Source organism: Eucyclogobius newberryi, unplaced genomic scaffold, assembly GCF_026437365.1.
Source record: "Eucyclogobius newberryi isolate DKJ021-1_F unplaced genomic scaffold, fEucNew1.0.hap1 SCAF_3, whole genome shotgun sequence".
Classification (NCBI taxonomy): domain Eukaryota; kingdom Metazoa; phylum Chordata; class Actinopteri; order Gobiiformes; family Gobiidae; genus Eucyclogobius; species Eucyclogobius newberryi.
This window is the reverse complement of record NW_027315945.1, coordinates 41718856-41731028: the sequence shown is the minus strand read 5'-3', so window position 1 is coordinate 41731028 and position 12173 is coordinate 41718856.

The following is a 12173-nucleotide window of genomic DNA, read 5'->3' as shown; positions in this document are numbered from 1 at the left end:
AGGACAGAGGGAGGGACTAAGGACAGAAGGAGGGACTAAGGACAGAGGGAGGGACTAAGGACAGAAAGAGGGACTAAGGACAGAAAGAGGGACTAAGGACAGAGGGAGGGACTAAGGACAGAGGGAGGGACTAAGGACAGAGGGAGGGACTAAGGACAGAAAGAGGGACTAAGGACAGAAAGAGGGACTAAGGACAGAGGGAGGGACTAAGGACAGAGGGAGGGACTAAGGACAGAGGGAGGGACTAAGGACAGAAAGAGGGACTAAGGACAGAAAGAGGGACTAAGGACAGAGGGAGGGACTAAGGACAGAGGGAGGGACTAAGGACAGAGGGAGGGACTAAGGACAGAAGGACGGTTTAAGGACAGAGGGAGGGACTAAGGACAGAGGGAGGGACTAAGGACAGAAAGAGGGACTAAGGACAGAGGGAGGGACTAAGGACAGAGGGAGGGACTAAGGACAGAAAGAGGGACTAAGGACAGAAAGAGGGACTAAGGACAGAGGGAGGGACTAAGGACAGAGGGAGGGACTAAGGACAGAAGGACGGTTTAAGGACAGAGGGAGGGACTAAGGACAGAAAGAGGGACTAAGGACAGAAAGAGGGACTAAGGACAGAGGGAGGGACTAAGGACAGAGGGAGGGACTAAGGACAGAGGGAGGGACTGAGGACAGAAAGAGGGACTAAGGACAGAAAGAGGGACTAAGGACAGAGGGAGGGACTAAGGACAGAGGGAGGGACTAAGGACATAGGGAGGGACTAAGGACAGAAGGAGGGACTAAGGACAGAGGGAGGGACTAAGGACAGAGGGAGGGACTAAGGACAGAAAGAGGGACTAAGGACAGAGGGAGGGACTAGGGACAGAAAGAGGGACTAAGGACAGAGGGAGGGACTAAGGACAGAGGGAGGGACTAAGGACAGAGGGAGGGACTAAGGACAGAAAGAGGGACTAAGGACAGAGGGAGGGACTAAGGACAGAGGGAGGGACTAAGGACAGAGGGAGAAACTAAGGACAGAAAGAGGGACTAAGGACAGAGGGAGGGACTAAGGACAGAGGGAGGGACTAAGGACAGAGGGAGGGACTAAGGACAGAAAGAGGGACTAAGGACAGAGGGAGGGACTAAGGACAGAAAGAGGGACTAAGGACAGAGGGAGGGACTAAGGACAGAGGGAGGGACTAAGGACAGAGGGAGGGACTAAGGACAGAAAGAGGGACTAAGGACAGAGGGAGGGACTAAGGACAGAGGGAGGGACTAAGGACAGAGGGAGGGACTAAGGACAGAGGGAGGGACTAAGGACAGAAAGAGGGACTAAGGACAGAAAGAGGGACTAAGGACAGAGGGAGGGACTAAGGACAGAGGGAGGGACTAAGGACAGAAGGAGAGACTAAGGACAGAGGGAGGGACTAAGGACAGAGGGAGGGACTAAGGACAGAGGGAGGGACTAAGGACAGAGGGAGGGACTAAGGACAGAGGGAGGGACTAAGGACAGAAGGAGGGACTAAGGACAGAGGGAGGGACTAAGGACAGAAAGAGGGACTAAGGACAGAAAGAGGGACTAAGGACAGAGGGAGGGACTAAGGACAGAAAGAGGGACTAAGGACAGAGGGAGGGACTAGGGACAGAAAGAGGGACTAAGGACAGAGGGAGGGACTAAGGACAGAGGGAGGGACTAAGGACAGAAGGAGGGACTAAGGACAGAGGGAGGGACTAAGGACAGAGGGAGGGACTAAGGACAGAGGGAGGGACTAGGGACAGAAAGAGGGACTAAGGACAGAGGGAGGGACTAAGGACAGAGGGAGGGACTAAGGACAGAGGGAGGGACTAAGGACAGAGGGAGGGACTAAGGACAGAAGGATGGACTAAGGACAGAGGGAGGGACTAAGGACAGAGGGAGGGACTAAGGACAGAGGGAGGGACTAAGGACAGAAGGAGGGACTAAGGACAGAGGGAGGGACTAAGGACAGAGGGAGGGACTAAGGACAGAGGGAGGGACTAAGGACAGAAGGAGGGACTAAGGACAGAGGGAGGGACTAAGGACAGAGGGAGGGACTAAGGACAGAGGGAGGGACTAAGGACAGAGGGAGGGACTAAGGACAGAGGGAGGGACTAAGGACAGAAAGAGGGACTAAGGACAGAGGGAGGGACTAAGGACAGAGGGAGGGACTAAGGACAGAGGGAGGGACTAAGGACAGAAGGAGGGACTAAGGACAGAGGGAGGGACTAAGGACAGAGGGAGGGACTAAGGACAGAGGGAGGGACTAAGGACAGAAAGAGGGACTAAGGACAGAGGGAGGGACTAAGGACAGAAAGAGGGACTAAGGACAGAGGGAGGGACTAAGGACAGAGGGAGGGACTAAGGACAGAGGGAGGGACTAAGGACAGAGGGAGGGACTAAGGACAGAGGGAGGGACTAAGGACAGAGGGAGGGACTAAGGACAGAAAGAGGGACTAAGGACAGAGGGAGGGACTAAGGACAGAGGGAGGGACTAAGGACAGAAAGAGGGACTAAGGACAGAGGGAGGGACTAAGGACAGAGGGAGGGACTAAGGACAGAAAGAGGAACTAAGGACAGAGGGAGGGACTAAGGACAGAGGGAGGGACTAAGGACAGAAAGAGGGACTAAGGACAGAGGGAGGGACTAAGGACAGAGGGAGGGACTAAGGACAGAGGGAGGGACTAAGGACAGAAAGAGGGACTAAGGACAGAGGGAGGGACTAAGGACAGAGGGAGGGACTAAGGACAGAGGGAGGGACTAAGGACAGAGGGAGGGACTAAGGACAGAAGGAGGGACTAAGGACAGAGGGAGGGACTAAGGACAGAGGGAGGGACTAAGAACAGAGGGAGGGACTAAGGACAGAGGGAGGGACTAAGGACAGAGGGAGGGACTAAGGACAGAGGGAGGGACTAAGGACAGAGGACGCTGCGACATTTGACAAATCCTTTGTATGTTGTGAAATCTGTTTCATCTGTTGTTTACCTTTGTTGTGATGATGGTGTTTGTTCCTCATGAAGTGATGTTCCTGGAGCTGATGTGGTGAATGTTAGGGGCTTAGGGTTAGGGGCTTAGGGTTAGGGGGTTAGGGGGTTAGGGTTAGGGGGTTAGGGGCTTAGGGTTAGGGGGTTAGGGTTAGGGTTAGGGGGTTAGGGGGTTAGGGGCTTAGGGTTAGGGGCTTAGGGTTAGGGGGTTAGGGGGTTAGGGTTAGGGGGTTAGGGGGTTAGGGGCTTAGGGTTAGGGGCTTAGGGTTAGGGGGTTAGGGGGTTAGGGTTAGGGGGTTAGGGGGTTAGGGGCTTAGGGTTAGGGGGTTAGGGTTAGGGTTAGGGGGTTAGGGGGTTAGGGTTAGGGGGTTAGGGGGTTAGGGGGTTAGGGTTAGGGGGTTAGGGTTAGGGGGTTAGGGTTAGGGGGTTAGGGGCTTAGGGTTAGGGGGTTAGGGTTAGGGTTAGGGGGTTAGGGGGTTAGGGGCTTAGGGTTAGGGGCTTAGGGTTAGGGGGTTAGGGGGTTAGGGTTAGGGGGTTAGGGGGTTAGGGGCTTAGGGTTAGGGGCTTAGGGTTAGGGGGTTAGGGGGTTAGGGTTAGGGGGTTAGGGGGTTAGGGGCTTAGGGTTAGGGGGTTAGGGTTAGGGTTAGGGTTAGGGGGTTAGGGGGTTAGGGTTAGGGGGTTAGGGGGTTAGGGGGTTAGGGTTAGGGGGTTAGGGTTAGGGGGTTAGGGTTAGGGGGTTAGGGGCTTAGGGTTAGGGGGTTAGGGTTAGGGTTAGGGGGTTAGGGGGTTAGGGGCTTAGGGTTAGGGGGTTAGGGGGTTAGGGTTAGGGGGTTAGGGGGTTAGGGGCTTAGGGTTAGGGGGTTAGGGTTAGGGTTAGGGGGTTAGGGGGTTAGGGTTAGGGGGTTAGGGTTAGGGGGTTAGGGGGTTAGGGGGTTAGGGTTAGGGTTAGGGGGTTAGGGGGTTAGGGTTAGGGGGTTAGGGGGTTAGGGGGTTAGGGTTAGGGGGTTAGGGGGTTAGGGTTAGGGGGTTAGGGGTTAGGGGGTTAGGGTTAGGGTTAGGGGGTTAGGGGGTTAGGGTTAGGGGGTTAGGGTTAGGGGGTTAGGGGGTTAGGGTTAGGGGGTTAGGGGGTTAGGGGGTTAGGGTTAGGGTTAGGGGGTTAGGGGGTTAGGGTTAGGGTTAGGGGGTTAGGGGGTTAGGGGGTTAGGGTTAGGGGGTTAGGGGGTTAGGGGGTTAGGGTTAGGGGGTTATCTGTCCTTTTCCTCTGTATCTACTGCGTTGCAACAACGGAATTTCCCATGTGTGGACAATAAAGGATTGTGTTATGTCATTGTCCACAGGGCGTGGCACACATGGTAAAAGTAATAAGAGAAAAAAGACCCATTATGACAATCGCACATTGATAAAGTACAATTAAGAACAAAGAGGATAATCAGATTTATTATATTGGATTGTTGTGATTATTTCAGGGTTTTGTCTGTGATTTATCCATAAATATCAATACGATTTGTCATTGTTATTACACTGTAAAAGAGGCAGTTTCACTACTGATGAAGTGCACTATTATTATTATAATTGATACTAATAATAGTAATCATAGATATTATCACTATTTTATGTATTTATCTGATTGGGACAATGTAAAACATATTTATGAGAGTGTGGAATGTATCAAATATGATTTATACAACACATCTTTACAAAAATACATTAAACACATCAGCTTCAGCTTAATAATGCAACGGTCACTCCATGTCCTTCATGTGGATGGAACGGTCACTCCATGTCCTTCATGTGGATGGAACGGTCACTCCATGTCCTTCATGTGGATGGAACGGTCACTCCATGTCCTTCATGTGGATGGAACGGTCACTCCATGTCCTTCATGTGGATGGAACGGTCACTCCATGTCCTTCATGTGGAAGGAACGGTCACTCCATGTCCTTCATGTGGAAGGAACGGTCACTCCATGTCCTTCATGTGGATGGAACGGTCACTCCATGTCCTTCATGTGGAAGGAACGGTCACTCCATGTCCTTCATGTGGATGGAACGGTCACTCCATGTCCTTCATGTGGATGGAACGGTCACTCCATGTCCTTCATGTGGATGGAACGGTCACTCCATGTCCTTCATGTGGATGGAACGGTCACTCCATGTCCTTCATGTGGATGGAACGGTCACTCCATGTCCTTCATGTGGATGGAACGGTCACTCCATGTCCTTCATGTGGATGGAACGGTCACTCCATGTCCTTCATGTGGATGGAACGGTCACTCCATGTCCTTCATGTGGAAGGAACGGTCACTCCCAGTGTGTTGCAGACAAAGTCAGACTGTACGACGTCTGGAGGAGGAAGAGGATCTTCTTTATGGCTCAGTGTCCACCTGCAGCCAGGCGTGGACGGCTCATACACAGGTGAGACACGCCCAAATCACTTTTAAACTTGACACTGGGGCAGATGTGACTGCAATGTCTGACTCGGACCTAAACAAGATATTTGCTAATGTGAAAAGACCAATTCTCCGCCAGAAAAACCCTTGTTGGGTCCTGGCAGGACGCCACTGGACGCTGCGGGAATTACAGAGTTACAGCTCAACTACGAGCAGAGCAAACTACAGAGAAGGTCTTTTAGGGCTGCTGCCATGACGACTGGAGAACACAGACATTATGTGGACACATGCCGCTCAGTTCATCATGTGCAGAGACTGAGAGAACAACTGAAAAGTGACAGTGTGTGTTGGTGTGATGCACATGTGCACCAGAGCAGGCTAAACAAGAGCCTGTAGTGACAAATGACCGGTCAGACGGAGCCACACTCACAGTAAAAGACGTGTTGTTGTTAAACGGTTCCTTCAGCGTAATGATGTGTGGTGAAATGTAAAGCTCGTGCAGAACAGACTGTATGAAGGAAATGGTGCATATAGAGCATGAAACACCTGATGTTCCTGTAGAGCATGAAACACCTGATGTTCCTGTAGAGCATGAAACACCTGATGTTCATGTAGAGCATGAAACACCTGATGTTCATGTAGAGCATGAAACACCTGATGTTCATGTAGAGCATGAAACACCTGATGTTCATGTAGAGCATGAAACACCTGATGTTCCTGTAGAGCATGAAACACCTGATGTTCATGTAGAGCATGAAACACCTGATGTTCCTGTAGAGCATGAAACACCTGATGTTCATGTAGAGCATGAAACACCTGATGTTCCTGTAGAGCATGAAACACCTGATGTTCATGTAGAGCATGAAACACCTGATGTTCCTGTAGAGCATGAAACACCTGATGTTCATGTAGAGCATGAAACACCTGATGTTCATGTAGAGCATGAAACACCTGATGTTCATGTAGAGCATGAAACACCTGATGTTCCTGTAGAGCATGAAACACCTGATGTTCATGTAGAGCATGAAACACCTGATGTTCCTGTAGAGCATGAAACACCTGATGTTCCTGTAGAGCATGAAACACCTGATGTTCATGTAGAGCATGAAACACCTGATGTTCCTGTAGAGCATGAAACACCTGATGTTCATGTAGAGCATGAAACACCTGATGTTCATGTAGAGCATGAAACACCTGATGTTCCTGTAGAGCATGAAACACCTGATGTTCCTGTAGAGCATGAAACACCTGATGTTCCTGTAGAGCATGAAACACCTGATGTTCCTGTAGAGCATGAAACACCTGATGTTCCTGTAGAGCATGAAACACCTGATGTTCCTGTAGAGCATGAAACACCTGATGTTCCTGTAGAGCATGAAACACCTGATGTTCATGTAGAGCATGAAACACCTGATGTTCCTGTAGAGCATGAAACACCTGATGTTCCTGTAGAGCATGAAACACCTGATGTTCCTGTAGAGCATGAAACACCTGATGTTCCTGTAGAGCATGAAACACCTGATGTTCCTGTAGAGCATGAAACACCTGATGTTCCTGTAGAGCATGAAACACCTGATGTTCATGTAGAGCATGAAACACCTGATGTTCATGTAGAGCATGAAACACCTGATGTTCATGTAGAGCATGAAACACCTGATGTTCCTGTAGAGCATGAAACACCTGATGTTCATGTAGAGCATGAAACACCTGATGTTCATGTAGAGCATGAAACACCTGATGTTCATGTAGAGCATGAAACACCTGATGTTCATGTAGAGCATGAAACACCTGATGTTCCTGTAGAGCATGAAACACCTGATGTTCCTGTAGAGCATGAAACACCTGATGTTCCTGTAGAGCATGAAACACCTGATGTTCATATAGAGCATGAAACACCTGATGTTCATGTAGAGCATGAAACACCTGATGTTCCTGTAGAGCATGAAACACCTGATGTTCCTGTAGAGCATGAAACACCTGATGTTCATGTAGAGCATGAAACACCTGATGTTCATGTAGAGCATGAAACACCTGATGTTCATGTAGAGCATGAAACACCTGATGTTCCTGTAGAGCATGAAACACCTGATGTTCATGTAGAGCATGAATAGTGTTGTTGGTTGTTGTGTAGAAACAAAAGTGTTCTTTTTGTTGTGTTGTTAAAAAAGGAGAATGTGTGTTTGATACTGACACGATTGTGTAACGTCACGTGAAGCACGAGGCAAGTTTATGTTCAACACAAGAACACCACAGTTTAGACCTGGTTTATACCTGGTTTAGTCCTGGTTTAGTCCTGGTTTAGACCTGGTTTAGACCTGGTTTAGACCTGGTTTAGTCCTGGTTTAGTCCTGGTTTAGACCTGGTTTAGACCTGGTTTAGTCCTGGTTTAGTCCTGGTTTAGACCTGGTTTAGACCTGGTTTAGACCTGGTTTAGACCTGGTTTAGTCCTGGTTTAGTCCTGGTTTAGACCTGGTTTAGACCTGGTTTAGTCCTGGTTTAGTCCTGGTTTAGACCTGGTTTAGACCTGGTTTAGACCTGGTTTAGACCTGGTTTAGTCCTGGTTTAGTCCTGGTTTAGACCTGGTTTAGACCTGGTTTAGTCCTGGTTTAGACCTGGTTTAGACCTGGTTTAGACCTGGTTTAGTCCTGGTTTAGTCCTGGTTTAGACCTGGTTTAGTCCTGGTTTAGACCTGGTTTAGTCCTGGTTTAGACCTGGTTTAGACCTGGTTTAGACCTGGTTTAGTCCTGGTTTAGACCTGGTTTAGACCTGGTTTAGACCTGGTTTAGACCAGGTTTAGTCCTGGTTTAGTCCTGGTTTAGACCTGGTTTAGTCCTGGTTTAGTCCTGGTTTAGACCTGGTTTAGACCTGGTTTAGACCTGGTTTAGACCTGGTTTAGTCCTGGTTTAGTCCTGGTTTAGACCTGGTTTAGACCTGGTTTAGTCCTGGTTTAGTCCTGGTTTAGACCTGGTTTAGACCTGGTTTAGACCTGGTTTAGACCTGGTTTAGTCCTGGTTTAGTCCTGGTTTAGACCTGGTTTAGACCTGGTTTAGTCCTGGTTTAGACCTGGTTTAGACCTGGTTTAGTCCTGGTTTAGTCCTGGTTTAGACCTGGTTTAGTCCTGGTTTAGACCTGGTTTAGTCCTGGTTTAGACCTGGTTTAGACCTGGTTTAGACCTGGTTTAGTCCTGGTTTAGTCCTGGTTTAGTCCTGGTTTAGACCTGGTTTAGACCTGGTTTAGTCCTGGTTTAGTCCTGGTTTAGACCTGGTTTAGACCTGGTTTAGTCCTGGTTTAGTCCTGGTTTAGTCCTGGTTTAGACCTGGTTTAGACCTGGTTTAGTCCTGGTTTAGTCCTGGTTTAGACTTGGTTTAGACCTGGTTTAGACCTGGTTTAGACCTGGTTTAGTCCTGGTTTAGTCCTGGTTTAGACCTGGTTTAGACCTGGTTTAGTCCTGGTTTAGACCTGGTTTAGACCTGGTTTAGACCTGGTTTAGACCTGGTTTAGTCCTGGTTTAGTCCTGGTTTAGACCTGGTTTAGACCTGGTTTAGTCCTGGTTTAGTCCTGGTTTAGACCTGGTTTAGACCTGGTTTAGACCTGGTTTAGACCTGGTTTAGTCCTGGTTTAGTCCTGGTTTAGACCTGGTTTAGACCTGGTTTAGTCCTGGTTTAGACCTGGTTTAGACCTGTTTTAGACCTGGTTTAGTCCTGGTTTAGTCCTGGTTTAGACCTGGTTTAGTCCTGGTTTAGACCTGGTTTAGACCTGGTTTAGACCTGGTTTAGTCCTGGTTTAGTCCTGGTTTAGTCCTGGTTTAGACCTGGTTTAGACCTGGTTTAGACCAGGTTTAGTCCTGGTTTAGTCCTGGTTTAGACCTGGTTTAGACCTGGATTAGACCTGGTTTAGTCGTGGTTTAGACCTGGTTTAGACCTGGTTTAGACCTGGTTTAGTCCTGGTTTAGTCCTGGTTTAGTCCTGGTTTAGACCTGGTTTAGACCTGGTTTAGACCAGGTTTAGTCCTGGTTTAGTCCTGGTTTGGACCTGGTTTAGACCTGGTTTAGACCAGGTTTAGTCCTGGTTTAGTCCTGGTTTAGACCTGGTTTAGTCCTGGTTTAGACCTGGTTTACTCCTGGTTTAGACCTGGTTTAGACCTGGTTTAGACCTGGTTTAGTCCTTGTTTAGTCCTGGTTTAGTCCTGGTTTAGACCTGGTTTAGACCTGGATTAGACCTGGTTTAGTCGTGGTTTAGACCTGGTTTAGACCTGGTTTAGACCTGGTTTAGTCCTGGTTTAGTACTGGTTTAGTCCTGGTTTAGACCTGGTTTAGACCTGGTTTAGTCCTGGTTTAGTCCTGGTTTAGACCTGGTTTAGACCTGGTTTAGACCTGGTTTAGACCAGGTTTAGTCCTGGTTTAGTCCTGGTTTAGACCTGGTTTAGACCTGGTTTAGACCTGGTTTAGTCCTGGTTTAGTCCTGGTTTAGTCCTGGTTTAGACCTGGTTTAGACCTGGTTTAGACCTGGTTTAGACCTGGTTTAGACCTGGTTTAGTCCTGGTTTAGTCCTGGTTTAGACCTGGTTTAGACCAGGTTTAGTCCTGGTTTAGTCCTGGTTTAGACCTGGTTTAGACCTGGATTAGACCTGGTTTAGTCGTGGTTTAGACCTGGTTTAGACCTGGTTTAGACCTGGTTTAGTCCTGGTTTAGTCCTGGTTTAGTCCTGGTTTAGACCTGGTTTAGACCAGGTTTAGTCCTGGTTTAGTCCTGGTTTAGACCTGGTTTAGACCTGGTTTAGACCAGGTTTAGTCCTGGTTTAGTCCTGGTTTAGACCTGGTTTAGACCTGGTTTAGACCTGGTTTAGTCCTGGTTTAGTCCTGGTTTAGACCTGGTTTAGTCCTGGTTTAGACCTGGTTTAGTCCTGGTTTAGTCCTGGTTTAGTCCTGGTTTAGACCTGGTTTAGACCTGGTTTAGTCCTGGTTTAGTCCTGGTTTAGACCTGGTTTAGTCCTGGTTTAGACCTGGTTTAGTCCTGGTTTAGTCCTGGTTTAGTCCTGGTTTAGTCCTGGTTTAGACCTGGTTTAGTCCTGGTTTAGACCTGGTTTAGTCCTGGTTTAGACCTGGTTTAGACCTGGTTTAGTCCTGGTTTATACCTGGTTTAGACCTGGTTTAGACCTGGTTTAGTCCTGGTTTAGTCCTGGTTTAGACCTGGTTTAGACCTGGTTTAGTCCTGGTTTAGTCCTGGTTTAGACCTGGTTTAGACCTGGTTTAGACCTGGTTTAGTCCTGGTTTAGTCCTGGTTTAGACCTGGTTTAGACCTGGTTTAGTCCTGGTTTAGTCCTGGTTTATACCTGGTTTAGTCCTGGTTTAGACCTGGTTTAGTCCTGGTTTAGTCCTGGTTTAGACCTGGTTTAGTCCTGGTTTAGTCCTGGTTTAGACCTGGTTTAGTCCTGGTTTAGACCTGGTTTAGTCCTGGTTTAGTCCTGGTTTAGACCTGGTTTAGTCCTGGTTTAGTCCTGGTTTAGACCTGGTTTAGACCTGGTTTAGACCTGGTTTAGTCCTGGTTTAGTCCTGGTTTAGACCTGGTTTAGACCTGGTTTAGACCTGGTTTAGACCTGGTTTAGTCCTGGTTTAGTCCTGGTTTAGACCTGGTTTAGTCCTGGTTTAGACCTGGTTTAGACCTGGTTTAGACCTGGTTTAGACCTGGTTTAGTCCTGGTTTAGTCCTGGTTTAGTCCTGGTTTAGACCTGGTTTAGACCTGGTTTAGACCAGGTTTAGTCCTGGTTTAGTCCTGGTTTAGACCTGGTTTAGACCTGGTTTAGTCCTGGTTTAGTCCTGGTTTAGTCCTGGTTTAGACCTGGTTTAGACCTGGTTTAGACCAGGTTTAGTCCTGGTTTAGACCTGGTTTAGACCTGGTTTAGACCTGGTTTAGTCCTGGTTTAGTCCTGGTTTAGACCTGGTTTAGTCCTGGTTTAGACCTGGTTTAGACCTGGTTTAGACCTGGTTTAGTCGTGGTTTAGACCTGGTTTAGACCTGGTTTAGACCTGGTTTAGTCCTGGTTTAGTCCTGGTTTAGTCCTGGTTTAGACCTGGTTTAGACCTGGTTTAGACCAGGTTTAGTCCTGGTTTAGTCCTGGTTTAGACCTGGTTTAGACCTGGTTTAGTCCTGGTTTAGTCCTGGTTTAGTCCTGGTTTAGACCTGGTTTAGACCTGGTTTAGTCCTGGTTTAGTCCTGGTTTAGACCTGGTTTAGACCAGGTTTAGTCCTGGTTTAGTCCTGGTTTAGACCTGGTTTAGACCTGGATTAGACCTGGTTTAGTCGTGGTTTAGTCCTGGTTTAGACCTGGTTTAGTCCTGGTTTAGTCCTGGTTTAGTCCTGGTTTAGTCCTGGTTTAGACCTGGTTTAGTCCTGGTTTAGTCCTGGTTTAGTCCTGGTTTAGACCTGGTTTAGTCCTGGTTTAGACCTGGTTTAGTCCTGGTTTAGACCTGGTTTAGACCTGGTTTAGTCCTGGTTTAGTCCTGGTTTAGTCCTGGTTTAGACCTGGTTTAGTCCTGGTTTAGACCTGGTTTAGTCCTGGTTTAGTCCTGGTTTAGTCCTGGTTTAGACCTGGTTTAGACCTGGTTTAGTCCTGGTTTAGTCCTGGTTTAGACCTGGTTTAGACCTGGTTTAGACCAGGTTTAGTCCTGGTTTAGACCTGGTTAATCTCTCTTTAGTCCTGGTTTAGTCTCTCTTTAGTCCTGGTTTAGTCCCGGTTAAGTTCTGGTTTAGACCTGGTTTAGTCCTGGTTTAGTCCTGGTTTAGTCCTGGTTTAGACCTGGTTTAGACCTGGTT